The 12,508-nt window shown below is 38.1% G+C and overlaps 1 long non-coding RNA gene across 1 annotated transcript; it reads right to left on the bottom strand.

Annotated features, from left to right (window-relative positions):
- Window positions 1–521: 521 nt before the first annotated feature.
- On the bottom strand, window positions 522–8,307 carry LOC124875676. The gene is made up of 4 exons (XR_007040098.1): window positions 7,819–8,307; window positions 1,955–2,046; window positions 1,539–1,829; window positions 522–1,450 (listed from the first exon to the last, which is right to left on the bottom strand). It is a non-coding gene; the product is annotated as an uncharacterized LOC124875676 (long non-coding RNA).
- Between the last annotated feature and the right edge of the window lie 4,201 nt (window positions 8,308–12,508).

Below are 12,508 nucleotides of genomic sequence, written 5' to 3'. Positions count from 1 at the left end.
GGTATAGAGCTGGTCCAGTGTTCCACGGCCAGGACGAAAACCACACTGCTCCTCCTGAAGCCGAGGTTCGACTATCGGTCAGACTCTCCTCTCCAAAACCCTGGCGTAGGCCTTACCAGGGAGGCTGAGGAGTGTGATCCCCCTGTAGTTGGAACACACCCTCCGGTCCCCCTTCTTATGAAGACAGAGGCACTGTCCCCGACCGCCACGCAATGTTGAAGAGGCGTGTCAACCATGACAGCCCTACAACATCCAGAGACTTGAGGTACTCAGGGCGGATCTCATCCAACCCCAAAGCCTTGCCACCACAGAGCTTTTTAACCACCCCAGTGACTTCAGCCTGGGTGATGAAAGAGTCCAACCCCGAGTCCCCAGCCTCTGTTTCCACCACGGAATGCGTGATGGCAGGATTGAGGAGATCCTCGAAGTACTCCTTCCACTGCCCGATAATGTCCTCAGTCGAGGTCAGCAGTCTCCCCACCCCCAACAAGCAAACCCACACCAGCCCGCCGCCTCTCCCCGTGGGCCACTCCAGAGTAGAAGAGAGTCCAACCCCTCTCAAGGAGATGGGTTCCAGAGCCCACGCTGTGCGTGGAGGCGAGCCCGACTAAACTACTATTACACTTCAATTTCAGTAACTTCTAAATATAACCAGTTACATTTTTAAATCAACTTACGTAACACTGGTTACAATGAAGACCGAATGCAGACTGGTGTGTGGACATTACTGCTGGCCAAGGTGTTACCCTGATTTCTTATTGCTTGGGTGTCAAGAGATGTGCCAAGTGATGCTCCACTGCCAATTGCTGTTTGACCTCCTACATCCAAATGAAGACTCTACTTCATGAATATTCTCCACACAAGGTTAATGTAATTTTGTTTCATTGTACACCATACATTTGCTGAGAGTAAGATGTAGCCAAATTCATAGAATAAAAAATCAGTATTGTGAGAAAAAACTTTCATTTACAACAAATGCAGTATGTATATACGAATCATTATTACTTCAAGCTCCGGCCTTATTGCCCTGTGTTAGACTTGATCAGAGCAGAACAAGGCAGAACTCACTCACTGGCTAAAAAGTCTGTACATACACAGAGCTGCCACCAGCAGCAGCATAAGCATGCGAATTTAAAGGGGTATACAGTCCAGGTTTCAGATCAGTGGACATACCAGCATTGTCTGACCAAAAGCTGTGCTGGTTCAAAAGAGTTCTGTAAGAAAGAAAGAACAAAACCTTTCTTGCATTTCTTTTGGAGATGTCAGCAACCGTCTTAAATACTACCATTTTGGTTCACTCCAGTGTGAGTGAATTTCCGAGATATGCAATTTTTAATTAGAAAAGACAAAATGGCCACAACAATGATGGCAGCAACAACAGCCAGTGCACCGAGAATCAGATTTGACCGGGTCTCCTCCTTATAGCTCCTATCAGGTTCGACCACCATCCCTAAAAAAAAGTGAATACATCTTTTTTTAATCATCTTGCTCTCATAGCTGAATAGAAAACAGACTTTTAGACGCTAAACGTAACTCACCACTAACATTCACTGTGATAAAAGGAGAAACATCCAAACCACAATTTGACCCAATTTCAACGGAGACACTTGTATTGTTGTTGACATCAAAGATGTCCAGGAACACATAAGAGCGACGATCCCAGTCACAGATGTACTTGGTTGAGGCGTTTTTACATTCAATGATGTCATCTCGGTATTTCCAGATGAATTCTGTACCAATGCAGTTTTTGTTCCATTCAATTGAACAGTTCACTGTCACTGTTTCTCCATAACTGACTTCCAAGTTCTTGGGGCAAATGAGTGACACTGCTAAACAAAGAAAAATAGCAAAAGAAATTTATTTATTTATTTCATTATTAATATTGTGTTTACATTAGTTACTCTTGGTGTACTCTCCAAGTATCAATTTGCAGTACAACAGAAATAAAAAAAACCTTGGTCTGATGAAACACTGTGTTGTAGGAGATACAGCAGACTCAAACACATCCAAAGGCATGACATCATGGAATGTCTCCGCCTTCAGGAACTGAAAGAAAGAGGACATTTTAACCTAAAAAACTTGGACCCTTTACTGTGCCTAACTAATCTGGAATGAACTCACCATCTGTTGGAAGTCAATACTTAAATCTAACCTGGTACCAGAAGAGACTATGGATTCCATCAACAAAGATCATCAATATCGCAAACGGATCCAACTTTTGCAGCACCAAATTGAAGTAGTTAATGATCAGTTCATCAAGTGCATTTGATAAACAGCACTTTTCCCACTTAAATTCTATAGATGCAGAAAGGATCGACTTACACATAGCTTTTCTGTTTTGGCTTTGCTGATGGCAATGTGGAATCTGTTGTGTTTTGCAATGCAACCTAATTTTAGAATGTAGTACAGACCAAGTTATTATTTTATACCGATATTTAGAACCCTAAAACTGAAATAAGGTAAAAGATCTTTTTAGCAATGGTGGGACCAAGTCATTGTATTCCAAGTTATTCTCAAGTCTTTCCACCCACGTCTCAATCAAGATCCAAGTTAAGGCATGAAGGTCCCAAGTCGAGTCAAGGCATGCAAATCTTGAGCCGAGTTGAAGTCGTAAACTTTTCATTTCAAGTCTTAAACAAGTAATTAAAAAAGAATCTGAGTTATAATTAGTTTGACAATTTTAAATAATTTTAAAAGGTGTGCCATAACAACCATCAAGAACTAAACTTTAAAATAGTCTCAAAATCAGTGCTGATGTTGCTTTTACAGTAAATATTAGCCAAAAAAACCCAAAAAAGAAATCAAGAACAAACTGATCCAACATTAAGTAAATAAAATAAAAAGTAAAAATATTTCCACATAAACCAACTGCAGCAGTACAAACCTGCTTTTTAAGTCAAACGGTTCAAGTCCAAGTGAAGTCATGAGCCGTTAGTGTGAAAGACCAAGTCAATGAAATTATCAAGTCGAGTCTAAAGTCAAGTAATTTGTGACTTGGATCCACACCCTGTATCTTACCTTTACTGTGATCTTTAAAGGAACTGATCTGAAGCTGAGCTAACCAGTTAATAGTTAACCTTTTTCGAAAGTTGTTGTTAGGGTTAGGGTTTCAGGGCTTTCATTTGAATTTCAGAAAGTATGGAGCTTCTTCTCAATACTTTAAGTCATTCATAACTAGGTTTAAAGTGTCAAATTTGATTTATCAGTAGGCAAATGCAATATACATATTTTATCTAGTTGAATAAAAGTAGCTTAACAGCTAAATAATGCAAAAAGCAAGTTTTGAGCGAACCGATTATTTCAAAAAAGCCAGACCGTCCCATAGTCCTAAAAAGTAATATCAATCTGTAGCTCTTCAAGTGTTTTCGAGGGTCTGTAAAATTTTTGCTGGAGAGTGAGTCAGCTTACCACACAACTTCAGCACATAATACAAGAGATGACACAACATAGTGTCTGAATTCATAGGATAAGTTAACAAAGGGCAATTTTTACCATATCTCTAAGCACTTTCATTTCCTTTAGTTGCATTTAAGAAGAATAAAAACTGGAATATTGACCATCAACCTGATACAGGATCTGAGTATTGCATCATCCTTCACTTGCTGTGTTTGCCAAATGCAAAATATTCAGCAAACTGTTTTTGATAATAGCTTCTGCATCTTATTAGTACAAATATACAAGTTTTTCCTGTCAAAAATGAGTCCTGAAAGAAATTATAATGTGCAATTTACTAGCAAGTATTAATGTGTTTAAAATGTTCAGTTTCTTTCCTACACTCTTTCATTTAGACAGTGTACTCTCTCAACCATTGTTTTTTGTCATTTCTTAATGAATGACAGATCAGCTCAAATGCAAGAATTTATTTTAGCTATAACGGATTTCCTTTTGAGGTTTATTTGATGTAAAGTACCAAATTTGAAGTAAAAAAGGTAACAAATGACTCAAAACTATTTTTGTGTATTTAGCTCTGCACCATTTATTTTTATTCATGTTAAAGTCCATCAATATTACAATATTCTAAAACAATATTATAATATTGATAGAGTCTAATTATACTTAAATGTAACTGTATGTTTCAGCCATTCAAAGAGTGTTTGCAACCAAATTTGTGTCAGATTTCAACAGATTATACACAGACAGCATCAAGAGAACATATGAACTATTATTGAAGTGACTTTCTCTAAACGTTTCCCTTCAGGAGAACATGTTTTCTTGTCTGCATTCACATTGTGTTTTTTGAGCTACAAATCAAACTCCAGACAAAAGTTCAAAGTCTTTCAGCGGTGTACAGATTGCACAATGGTACAGAGGAACTGTCACAAAGATGGAGAAGTTCTGGCAGCACCTTGACAGCTGACTCAAAAAATTAAAGAATGTCCAGATGTTGTGAAATCAGCAACCGGATCAGCTGAGAGCAACTGCTACTATCAGTCAGGCGTACATCCTGAAACAAGATTTATGAACTGGCACAGTGACAACAAGATATGCAATAATGGCTCTCATTTTGGTACCATTAAACTTCCTCTTAGTGTCAATTTGTAGGGAAATTAAGTTCTTTACCACAACCTTATTTAAATACCTTTGAATTATTATTCAGACCCTGTACATTTGTCACACTACAATTTCTGAGCGAATAGGCTGTTCCCAGAGTGCTGTATCAAGGCACCTCAGTGGGAAGTCTGTGGGAAGGGAAAAGTGTGGCAGAAAACGCTGCACAACGAGAAGAGGTGACCGGACCCTGAGGAAGATTGTGGAGAAGGGCCGATTCCAGACCTTGGGGGACCTGCGGAAGCAGTGGACTGAGTCTGGAGTAGAAACATCCAGAGCCACCGTGCACAGGCGTGTGCAGGAAATGGGCTACAGGTGCCGCATTCCCCAGGTCAAGCCACTTTTGAACCAGAAACAGCGGCAGAAGCGCCTGACCTGGGCTACAGAGAAGCAGCACTGGACTGTTGCTCAGTGGTCCAAAGTACTTTTTTTGGATGAAAGCAAATTCTGCATGTCATTCGGAAATCAAGGTGCCAGAGTCTGGAGGAAGACTGGGGAGAAGGAAATGCCAAAATGCCAGAAGTCCAGTGTCAAGTACCCACAGTCAGTGATGGTCTGGGGTGCCGTGTCAGCTGCTGGTGTTGGTCCACTGTGTTTTATCAAGAGCAGGGTCAATGCAGCTAGCTATCAGGAGATTTTGGAGCACTTCATGCTTCCATCTGCTGAAAAGCTTTATGGAGATGAAGATTTCATTTTTCAGCACGACCTGGCACCTGCTCACAGTGCCAAAACCACTGGTAAATGGTTTACTGACCATGGTATCACTGTGCTCAATTGGCCTGCCAACTCTCCTGACCTGAACCCCATAGAGAATCTGTGGGATATTGTGAAGAGAACGTTGAGAGACTCAAGACCCAACACTCTGGATGAGCTAAAGGCCGCTATCGAAGCATCCTGGGCCTCCATAAGACCTCAGCAGTGCCACAGGCTGATTGCCTCCATGCCACGCCGCATTGAAGCAGTCATTTCTGCAAAAGGATTCCCGACCAAGTATTGAGTGCATAACTGTACATGATTATTTGAAGGTTGACGTTTTTTGTATTAAAAACACTTTTCTTTTATTGGTCGGATGAAATATGCTAATTTTGTGAGATAGGAATTTTGGGTTTTCATGAGCTGTATGCCAAAATCATCTGTATTAAGACAATAAAAGACCTGAAATATTTCAGTTAGTGTGCAATGAATCTAAAATATACAAATGTTAAATTTTCATCATGACATTATGGAAAATAATGAACTTTATTACAATATGCTAATATTTTGAGAAGGACCTGTATAGCGGCAGATGAATTCACGCCATTCTTTACAGGACCAACTATCAGTACAGGTACAGCTGCAAGTCTTTAATTATCTATAATTATCAGTTTTATGCATCAAGAGACTGAAATGTTTCCCCTCTCATCTTGGTGAAATAGTTCAAGCTTAGTCTAACTGGATGGAGAGTGTCTGTAAACAGCAATATGTTCAAACTTGCCTTTAATTCTTATTCGGATTTAGGTCTGGACTTTGACTGGGCCATTTTAACCCAAGTCTTTTGCAGCCTCAAAAGATTTGCCCTGGATTTAGCTCCATAAATCTTCCAATAAACTTCTCTATCCTGGCTGAAGAAATGTATTTCTACAACATGATGCTGCCACCACCATGTTTCATTGTGGGTTGAGCTCAGGCTGATTTAAAGCCCTATTTTCCCCCTACACATAGCTTTTTGTGTGTAGGTCAAAAACGTTAGTTTTGGTCTAATTTGAGGAGAAGAACTTCTTCCACGTGTTTGCTGTTAGCGAACCAGACCCGTTGTGGCTTTCTTCTTGCCACTCTTCGAAACAAGGTAAGATTTGTTAAATGTGTGACTAGTTGTCCTATCAACAGATTCTCCCACCTGAGCTGTAGGTCCATAGTTATCATGGACCTCTTGGATGCTTCTCTGCATAATGCTCCCCTTACCTGACCGGACTCCTGTGGTCCAAGTTCCTGATGATGCTGTTTGCCTCTGAGGCCTTCGCAGAAATTATGTATTTATACACACAGACTGACTCTGCTTGCTAACTAAGACACTTCTGAAGGCACTATATTTTATTTAGGGGTATCAGAGTAGGTTTGGTTTGGTAGGACCAACATGCAGATCAGAGCATGGGAGCCGCATAGTGAGTTGAAATGTTTTAATAATAATAGTATAATAACTGGTAATTTACAGGTGGCGACAGGACATAGAGACCAGGCAGGTATACAGACATGGAACAGGTAATAAACAGACTAGGCATGACAAACAGTAGGATCCAGTGGAGAGCAATGAAAACCAGAGAGTATAAATAGGGAGACATGGTGGAAATTAGACCAATGAACTAGAAGAGCTAATCACATACAATGTGGAGCAGAAAATGCAGAGCAACTGAAGGAGGGAGGCTAATTAACACAGATGAGCAGGGATATGGAGAAATCTGGGGAAGTAACAAACATATCTAAACACAAGACTGAACTATAAACCTAATCTAATAGGAATAACAGCAACTAAACAGGGAAGTGCGGAGAAACAGGCAAGAAACTCAAGACACAAACACCTAATACATGAGGATCAAGACAATGCCACACGTTTCAGACTTTTCTTAGTAAACAAATGTCCCATTATGAACTACTTTGTATTGGTCTGTTGCCAGTAAAATACATTGATGTTCATGGTTGATTTTTTTAGTGGCTGTAATGATGTCTATATATTAGACATTATCCCTTTTGCTCTTAAGGATTTCCTGGTATGACTTTGCAACTGTATTGATGTGACCAATTTAAGGACTTTCATTTTGACACATTTGTTAAAAAACACAATTGTACAGTCCTCAGAGGATTAGATACACAATGGACAGCATGCAGGAATTTTCCAGTGCAATGTGCTTTTTAGTAACTTGAAAAGATGACCGGAATAAGAGGAAATGCAATTTTGCTCTCTGCTTTCACTTTATAGCAGCTCTGCTTAGACTAAGACAAACATATTTTTAACATGAGGAATACTATTTCTACACAATTAACTTCTCCTTCCACGATGAGCTTTCATTTAATCTACATAACATAAATAGAACTTAATACTGCTAAAATGGAAGAAAGAAGATTTTAAATCAATAGATCACACTCTGACACCCCCCGCATGATTCTATTTGTGCAATGAATGACAGCTAATGATGAAATTAATCATGCTAATAATGTGTGTGGATAAACTATACATGAGTTTACATGTACATGAGTTTTAAATAGGCACCTGCATATAAAGTGGAGGTTACTTACCTGATGGAAGGGTTATTGTCAAGTGAGCATCAGACAGGGAATCTGGAAAAACTGCAACAGAGTATTATTCACCAGGAGTGGGAGTAGATCCTAAGCCGATGCAACGCTGCTTACACAAAGACAGATAGATAGAGATAGTGACAAAGAGAGAGAGGAGAGCATTTGAGAACAAGGAAGAGGAGAGTTTAAAGCCGTGAGGAACTTTGGGATGAAGAGATAGTTGCTACAAAATGCAGTCAAAGGTTAAACCTAACTGCACCTCAGAGTGCAAGTGTTGGATAAATTTTATGAGGACAAGTGAACACTTCTGCTTATGTAGTCAATTTGCGATGTTTCATTATAACTGGTTATAAACATCCACCTACAACTGTAGAAAATCATTATTATTGATGTGTAATTAAAGTCTATGACAGTGATTATGATGCTCCTACCGTATAAAACAATTGTACGAACCTGTCTGCAGCCCCACCTGAGAAAGACATGCTTAAAGTTTCAGCTGCTTACCAATTTATGCACAAGCATAAACATCATTTCAATAATGTATTCAGGTAGTGTCATGCATCAATAAACTTTTAAAGGTGACTTGCATACGCTGCAGTACAAGTGAGTGAGGGATGGTTTCAGAGTAAAACTTTTCAATGTAAACCTGCATTCATCTGTTGTGACTGCAACGTTGTGCTATTAACAAGCTGGTAACATGTGTTGCAATGGCACATTTCATTTGTGACAGGCACAGGAAACCCCCATTTAAAAAAAACAAATTTTTCTTTACAGATTGTTCATCATTGATGGGGGATATTGGAAAATTATATGTGTTGATAGATAGATGTGTTGATAGTCAAATCATTGAGAAAATGTAATTATTAGGTGAGGTAAAGCCATGTGTACCTTTAGTTGAATGTTAAATGTTTTATCTCCTCAGCCTAATAGCAGTTCAAGGGAAAAATCATAATAATACCTCAAGAGAAAATACCTGCTGGGAAATTGGAAAATGGAACAAGACAAGCACCACTTGACAAAGTGAATGCATATGGGTAGAACCAACCATAGCGGTGCCAAAACTCTTGTCACACACAATGCCTGACTTGCGTAATGCCTGTCTCACAAACTGATTTGCAGGTACGTCTGACTTGGCGCTTTTCAGTAAAATCTGTTAAGGCCTGAAGGAAAATACATAACTGAAAGTCTTCAGAGAAAAAGGAAAAAAGAAAACACTAACCCTGAGGGTTCTTTAACTTTATGTTGAGTGGAGGTAACTGGAGTAACCTGCTTAGGATCACCACAGTAGATAAATGCAAAGTTCTGTCTGAGGCGTACAGAGGTTTGACTGTGGTCATATGGTGCTATATTGACGTTACAGTTGAAGATGACATATTTTGTTAGCATCATAAATAGTTTGCAATGATAATGAATTTAAACAGAATGAAAGTAAAATAATATCTAGGTTTGTTGATAATACAATGAACAAAAAGGATTAAAAAGGTGTGTTTGAGTGATGTGAATGTTCCAACAAAGAGTATCTTGAAATGCTCTGAAAAACTGGAGACAATCCCTCCAGGCACTGTTCTCTAAACCTCTGATGCCTTCACAGAACAGCTGCATTTCTACTAGGGTTAATCCAATACTTAAATTTCAAACCTGATACCGATATTAAGGAAAATATTCATTATCATCATTTATGATACCGCTGCAACATCAATAAGTAGGGAACAATCCAGCGCTGGTTTAGAAAAATATAATTGAAAAGTGTCACTTTCCTGTTCGGCAGAACAGTAGGCAAGATAACAGTATAAAAGTGCTAATATCCCTTATGGAATTAGGGGTCTTTAAATTATTTTATTATAATTGCTTATCTTTAGTGTGCCACTGTGTGCTTCCATTTGTCTGTCAATTTTATATTAATATAAAATAAATGTTAGTACTGAGGCACAAAAGGAGCATTCTATACTAAAATAAATTGTGTCATAAAACAAACATGGATCCTGGTGCATACTAAATATTTTTTACAGTTTAAACAAGGATATGGTCCATGCAATTCTATTCAGCAGCAGTCCTGTACAGTTTCTTTCTTTCTTTCTGGTAATTTAGTATATTTTCTTTAGTGATCAGCTACAGCAGCAGGGTATGTTGCTACGGGCTACTACCTTTCTCTGTTCAAACGATCAATTTCATTCTAGCTCCACCATAACCTGCGTTAATTATTACCCACATAAGCCCCAAATGCCCTTACAAATAAACAGAGTATATAATGGTGGGGGGCGCACTGGTTTGTTTCGTTGCTTCACTATTTAGTAGCTGACTGAGCTGCCACCTCTTCTAGCGGCAATTAGTGCCGCAGTAGAGCGGAATGTTGCGTGGTTTGGAACTGCGCACCTGGGAAGCGGATCTCGGGAGCTCAGACCGTCAGAAAACCTTCATTGGACTGTTCGTGTCCATAGAACTAATATTTGAGCGGTTTTACTACTTCACTGTTGCAGATACAGGAGCAATGTCGTAGCTATGTGGCATCATTCGGCATTTTGGGTAATCCCGTGGCTCATAGGAAAAGTACTTTCCTATGAGATTTTTTTTTTTTACCAGCAGCTCATAGTTTTGGCGTGGTATCTTGTTATTGCAGCACTGCTGCCAGAAGAAGTGCATTTGGGCAAATGTGAATGGGTCCGTTTGTATTGATTTTAACGCAAATGAGCGTCTTCAAATTATTCATTTTTTAGTATCGATTATATCTAAATATTGATTATTTTCACAACCCTGATTTTTTTACTGGGATAAAAATTACTCAGAGGGTCTCTGTATTAACCAACTTCTGAATACAACTAGTTGCGGTGGATTTTATTTAGGTAAACCAGAGTAAAAGGGCTTGAATCCAAATGTACGGCAAACCTTTCAGCTGATGATTTTCCTTCCACTTGAGAACTGTAAACTGTGTTGGTCCATCACATAAAATCCAAATAAAATGCATCCTTTTGCAAGTCACTCTATATTTACAACTAACTAAATTCAAGTTAATTAAAGACTAAATGCTTCTTAGTGCTGAGCTAAACCTGACTCTACATACAGAACATAAGTACAATATAGAAAACACTACATGATCATACCTGACATCCTAAATTGGGACCTATTCTGTTACAGTGTAATATTTATCCACGCTGTGTAGTCCTACTTTTGAAAGTAAGATGTTTGCTTTCAGTTTAATCAACTAAATACAGCGTGAAAAATGACAAACAGCTATAAAAGGGAAAAAACAACGTGTTCAAATACCTTGTTGACCTTTATCAGTCTAAGCCCTGGGGCTTCTGCCTTTCATATGCTTTAAATATTTTAAGAAACCACACTCAGTATGAACAGGTGCTCTGTAATTCAGCGAGTCTACAGTCTTCTGGTTTTCTCTAAGATAATTCCAGTTGATCAATATGTATGGGCAAGCACAATACTGGTTTTGATCGACACAAACATAACTACCATTGGATGTTTCACTATTTATGTTTTGCTCAGTTCATTCTCCTTCTTGAAGTTTATTTTTCTTTTGTTTATATGCACATCAAGCTTAATGAGTGTTAGAGATGTTTTAACCCTCTTTTCCTCATGACTGTAATTACTTCAAACACTGGTTTTATAACAATGTTAATAAATTTCATTTAGTTATTGTCACAGAGTGACATTTTTGGACTGTTTGTTTTGTGGCTTTGTGTTTTACCTTTTGCTTAGATTTTTCTATTTTGGTTTTTGTATCATGTTTTTCTTTTCTCCCTCTTCCGCCTCCTAGTGTTTTCTTCTTAAGTTCTTTTCTGGTTGTTTTCTTATTACTTTGTATGGTTTTTTATTTTTATTATTATTATTGTAATTGTAATTATTATAGTTCTTGGTCTTCCCTGGATTCTCTAGTTTTATTTCTCTTTAGTATCTTTGTGTTTAATTGTGTTTTATTATTTGTTCCTTTGCATTCTTCTTGTTTACTAGTTTATTTTCTGTTTCCTTTCCAGTTAAGTCAGTGTGGTTAGGTTTGTTTACTTTTGTATCGTTTTCTTTTCTCCCTCTTCCGCCTCCTAGTGTTTACTACTTAAGTTCTTTTATGTTTGTTTTCTTATTACTTTGTATGGTTTATTATTATTATTGTAATTATTATAGTTCTTGGTCTTTCCTGGATTCTCTAGTTTTATTTCTCTTTGGTATCTTTGTGTTTAATTGTGTTTTATTATTTGTTCCTTTGCATTCTTCTTGTTTACTAGTTTATTTTCTGTTTCCTTTCCAGTAATTTCAGTCAGTGTGGTTAGGTTTGTTTACTTTTGTATTCAGGTTTTCTTTATGGGTTCTTTGTTTGTTCCTAGGTTGTTATTGTTGTTCCTATGTTCCCTCTAGTTTCTCTGTTTACTTTAGTCATGATTATTCTAGTTTTCTTATTCCCCATTTGATTATTTATCTTTGTCTATAGGTTTGCTTGGTCTGTGTTTCTGTTTATTAGTTACTTTGCTCATCCTCAGTCTTTGTATTTGTTACACCTGTTCCCTGTTTTCTCTGATTACCTGCCCTTTGTTATTCCTCAGTATATAAGTTGGTTTTGTGTCTTTGTTCGTTGCTGGTTCCTTGTGTTCGTCACACCTCGTTCTTGTCCATGATTATGCTTTTTTTGCCACGTCTTGCCTTGGGAAACCTGCAGTGATTTTGCTACGTTTTTGACCTTGTAAATAAA

Source organism: Girardinichthys multiradiatus, chromosome 10 (assembly GCF_021462225.1).
Source record: "Girardinichthys multiradiatus isolate DD_20200921_A chromosome 10, DD_fGirMul_XY1, whole genome shotgun sequence".
Taxonomy (NCBI): domain Eukaryota; kingdom Metazoa; phylum Chordata; class Actinopteri; order Cyprinodontiformes; family Goodeidae; genus Girardinichthys; species Girardinichthys multiradiatus.
Note: the sequence above shows the minus strand (reverse complement) of the source record. Positions and strands in the feature narration are given on the sequence as shown.